Here is a 5,279-nt window from a genome sequence, read left to right on the forward strand (position 1 = left end):
TCTAGTTCGTTTTTCATTGCTTGAACACAGTTTTCAAAACTCGACACACTTATCCCATGACTTTAACCACAGCCTGCACAACACTGTGGATTTACAGCACTTTGTTCAAATGCTAACACACTGCTGTCAAAACTGTGAACCACACATTCAAAACAGAATAGATTTCAGCCTTGTGCCTTTCAAACACTGCTGACTGCAATTTCAGCTGAAAGGCTAAGCAGATGTCTTGTTTTAGACTTGTTAGTGAACACACACACACACACACACACACACACACACACACACACACACACACACACACACACACACACACACACACACACACACACACACACAGACACACACATATATATATATATATATATATATATATATATATATATATATATATATATATATATATAGGTAGAGCTCAGAAAGACTAATTTTGGAAATGGAACAAGGAAGACGGGTTGGTGGAGGGAGAAGGGTGGCAGGGAGAGGGCGGATGCGTGCCGGATGTGAGGACACGAGTCCAGAGGACTGCCAGGGATGGATAAGGCACTCCAGAAGGTTCTTCCCCAGGTGCATGGCAAGAGAGAACATTAGATGTGATGTTGATGAAAACCTGTGGCCTGATGCTAGAGAGAGGCAGGATTAGCCCCTCAATTATTTGTTCGAATTACAGTATGTACTTTTAGTTTCTACCTTTTTTTTCTCATTACTGTAATTCTGTAAATTACTACAGACTATTGAAGCAAACTGCTAATTTTCATTTACCTTAAAGAATTGTTATGTTCTAAAAATTTAAATAAATCATGTGAAAGAATGTCACTCTTTTCTTTGAAGAAAATATTACTTTGTATGAAGTCACTGAAATTGTTCAAACTGTAAAGATGAAAAGTTTGTATTTTCTGTATTGGTGTTTGATGCTAGTGTTTTTCCTTTTAGTGTGTTCTTCTGAGTGACAGTGTGTGTTATCTCAGTGAGGGTTGTGCATAGTGTTTGGCTGCACTGAGCCTGTTTTGAGCCATGTGTTAAGAGTTGTGTTGCTTGGAATGAGTTTTGCAGGTGATGTGAACTGTTTAGCTCAGGTGACTGTTGGTAGTGCAGTCTGTAGTTAGAGTTTTGCACATGTAGCTCCAGTTGTGCTCACTGTCGTTTAGCAATCGAAAAAAACTGTAAGTATTGGTCAGCATTTATCGTCGTTATTATTGTATGTTTTGGGGTGGGATAGCAATGCAATTCATTCTGGGGTAATATTAATTTGTAATATTAATGATACTTACATTTTTCGAGTATAAAATCAACAGTTTTCTCCAAAGGTGAATCTTCTCACAGCTGCCCGTCTCCTCTGTGCAGACATTACACACACTGAGGAAACACGTTCTAGAGCTGTCGAGTTACTGATGTTATGATGTGTGTGTATATATATATATATCATGGGTTTGCATACATAATATGAGATTTTTTACACAGGAAAAAAGAACCTACAAGGTTGAAAATCTTAATATATATTTTCTTAAATAATTCGTTATAATACATTTAAAAAATGCATTTTTTGTTATTTATGATTATGACAATGAGTCGGTCGTGACACGTGTTGTCTAACTCCAGTAGAGTTCAGAATGTCTTTAAATGCCAATCCCAATGCATCTTTTTCATTATCTATGTGTGTATTAAATTATGTTTTATAAACAGAGTTCGGGAGGAGCACGTTCAAATAATCAATCCAATCTACTCGTCATCAAACAATTATGTCTACCCTAATCAGCATGACAAGAAGTATATATATATCCACACTGTCAACTCACCTAATATTCCTTGACAGTTTTCCAGCATCCCTCCACCACCCCGACTCCTCACTCTTGGCTTAATCTTTTACAGCCAGGAATACGGGGGGAGTACTCTGGGTTCGGGCCGAATACCGAGCCCGGAGCCCTCTCCTCGGACAGCACGCCAAATACGCATTTATTCTATCTAACTTATTTGTAAGTGTGAACTAGTGAAAATCACCAACAATTAGGGCTTTATCTGCAGCCAGAACTAACTCTGATAGAAAGTCAGCAAAAATGTATTTAAAAAAAAGAAGAAGAAAAAAACATGGAAATGTATTTAAAAAACAAATACAAAATACTGTGTGAAAAAAAATATTTAAATACAAATACAGTATTTAGTATTTTGAGAATACACAAAAATACATGTGAAATTGGCCGTCCAGTGCCGGGATAGGCCTAGGTCACAGCGAATGAGGAAACTACACAGGCCTATACTGACTAACCTCATCTCTGCCCTCTCTCTCTGTCTCTCTCTCTCTTTCTGCACTCTCTCTCTCTCTCTTTCTGCCCTCTCTCTCTGTCTCTCTCTCTCTTTCTGCACTCTCTCTCTCTCTTTCTGCACTCTCTCTCTCTCTCTTTCTGCCCTCTCTCTCTGTCTCTCTCTTTCTGCACTCTCTCTCTGTCTCTCTCTTTCTGCACTCTCTCTTTCTGCACTCTCTCTCTCTCTCTCTTTCTGCACTCTCTCTGTCTCTCTTTCTGCACTCTCTCTGTCTCTTTCTGCTCTCTCTCTGTCTGCACTCTCTCTCTCTGCACTCTCTGTCTCTCTTTCTTTCTCTCTCTCTTTCTTTCTCTCTGCCCCCTCTCTCTTTCTGTCTTTCTTTCTCTCTCTTTCTGTCTCTCTGTCTTTCTTTCTCTAGCAGCCATTTATATACTTATTTCTGGTTATAATGTAGTCAATTAATTCAATTCAATTCAAATTTATTTGTATAGCGCTTTTCACAATACATTGTCTCAAAGCAGCTTTACAGAAAGTGCATTTCAGAAATATACACAGGCGTCGAGTTGTCCCTTCACGGACGTCGAGTCGTCTCTTCACGGGCGTCGAGTCGCCTCTTCACGGGCGTCGAGTCGTCTCTTCACGGGCGTCGAGTCGTCTCTTCACGGGCGTCAATGAACAAATGGAAATTACTGACTTGTCTTAGATTGATTTAGTCATTCAATTCAACATATTCTGTACAACTGTGTCTTCAAATTGCTGATATAGCCTATAATTTAGCTGATTCCTGTTGTCGTCATTGGCATTTGTTATGAATAACAAAAGCAGGTTAATATAGTTTGGTCTGTTTTTGTTTAACGTTAGCCTAACTTAACGTTACTACAGGTGTCCTCATCCTCTCGAATACCATTTTAAAGCCATTTACTGGTCAATAAATATTATGTTGTGAATAATCAGCTTTACATTTATGCATTTGGCAGACGCTTTTATCCAAAGCGACTTACATTGCATTATCCTATACATTTATACATAGGTATGTGCAATCCCCTGGGATCGAACCCACAACCTTGCGTTGTTAACGCAATGCTCTTACCACTGAGCTACAGGAAAGCTTTGTTCTTTTGTTTCCCCAGAACTACCAGTACATTTCTAAAATAATCTGAACATTTCAGTGGCAACATTGAATTACAGTAAGTTACCTATATTACCTTATTACTATGAATTTTCTCCGTGTGAAATTGTATTGTTTGACTGTGTACTTGTGTTTTTTAATCAGTTATTCTTTGAAAATCTTCCCTCATGCTCTCAAATATCATTAATGTTACTGTATGTCAATGTTATGTTAATCACAGGTTTGGTGCCAATAATGCTATGCATTTTTTCTTATATCTTTATCATTTGCATTTGAATGTAAGACATTTTAACTCTGAATTACAACTTCAAGTTTAGTCTTTTTCGACAAAAAAAAAAAAAAAAAGGAAAAAGCTATATGGCTTCAGAAGACTTACAACACAACCCATAACACATGAGTTGTGAACTCATTGATTATTTTTAGGATCTTTTCTGGGACATTTTTGGAGCTTAACCATTTTTACATAAATTGTTGCATTGAATTGAACTAGACAAGTGTACATAAGAATGGTTTAATGAATGATTTACACAATTTTGTTCTGCTTGTGTTTCATGCAGTGAAATTGAATGGTGACAGGGGTTGCATTATGCCTGAGATTTGCTTTTGGGTTCCACAGACAGAAAGTCAAACAGGTTTGGAACGTCACAAGGCTGAGGAAATTATTTAAATTTCACAACTATCACTTTAATAACCTTACTAACTGTACATTTTGTACTTTGCAGGGATCTCAGTAAGCTGAAATACAAGATTGAACAAGAATAAAAATCCTCCTGTAGACCTGAAAATCACTGAAGTGCCTAGACCATCCACCAGAAAAGAGGAAAAATAAACGGAAAACGAATCTCCTTTACCTTTTCACTTTTCTAACTCTTTAAGTATGATTCCTGTAACATGTCCCTTGTGAGGATTTTATTATTGATTAATTTTGTGAAATTACACGGGCAAAAAAGTCCATTGACCATTGTCAGCAGTGTAGCGGCGTAATGTATGAAGCACAGCTCACACAGGAGTCACTTTCAAGCTGCTTTCTGTTGGTCAAATCTAGCGAATTCCAGTGACCAACTTGGTCCCATAGTGACATTTGACCACAAACGAAATTGCTGATCATGTGGATTCTTATTGAAATGACTGGAATTCACCAGTGAACATTCACAGAACAACAGATAATTTTACTGCACCTTAATACTGTTTCCGGGTCGAAGCCTCTACTCTATCTTGTTTCATGAGAATACTCAACAACCATTTATTAACCCTGTTGATTCAAGTCACATATTTATTGTAATGACCCTGACAAGTGCATTCAGCTTTGGGGAAGAAAGTATATTTTTACTCAAAAATAATATATTTATGGTATATTTCTTGTTTGTTTGGAAGACACTCTTAATTAATTTGTAATGTACTTGTAATACAAAAAAGTACGCTTTAATATCACTAATCAAGCATGAAAATACGCATGTACTTAAAGTGTACTAAGTATACTTAAAATTGTCTCAATTTAGCATCAAAAAGTACACTAAATACACTTAAAGTTATACTTTAGTATAATTTAATTATAACTAAAATACACTTAGTACAAAAAAAATGTATCCAAAATAGCACACTTCAAGTTAACTAATTATTAACACACTTGAAGTATACTGACAATTAGTCTGGCTGCAAGTATACTTAGCATACTTTTTTTTCACAAGGGGAATCCTGACTGAAATTTTTCATAGATATCATTTTCTTGCAAGAAAGAGCACAATTGAGCGGACACAATATTACTTGTGGTGAACACTATTAAAAAATCCATACTGTATGAAAAACTGTGGGAACCTTTTCTGCTATCTAGCAAAGAATATGGATGGGTGATATGACCAAAATCTCAATTTTACTTCACAGTAACAATATCATG

At 36.6% G+C, this 5,279-nt stretch overlaps 1 long non-coding RNA gene across 1 annotated transcript; it reads left to right on the forward strand.

Moving 5' to 3' along the window:
• Positions 1–3,380: 3,380 nt before the first annotated feature.
• LOC309512481 lies at positions 3,381–4,557 on the forward strand. The gene is made up of 3 exons (XR_014211052.1): positions 3,381–3,443; positions 3,943–4,017; positions 4,108–4,557. It is a non-coding gene; the product is annotated as an uncharacterized lncRNA (long non-coding RNA).
• The last annotated feature ends 722 nt before the right edge of the window (positions 4,558–5,279 follow it).

This window comes from Leuciscus leuciscus (assembly GCF_965113295.1).
Source record: "Leuciscus leuciscus genome assembly, chromosome: 13".
Taxonomy (NCBI): domain Eukaryota; kingdom Metazoa; phylum Chordata; class Actinopteri; order Cypriniformes; family Leuciscidae; genus Leuciscus; species Leuciscus leuciscus.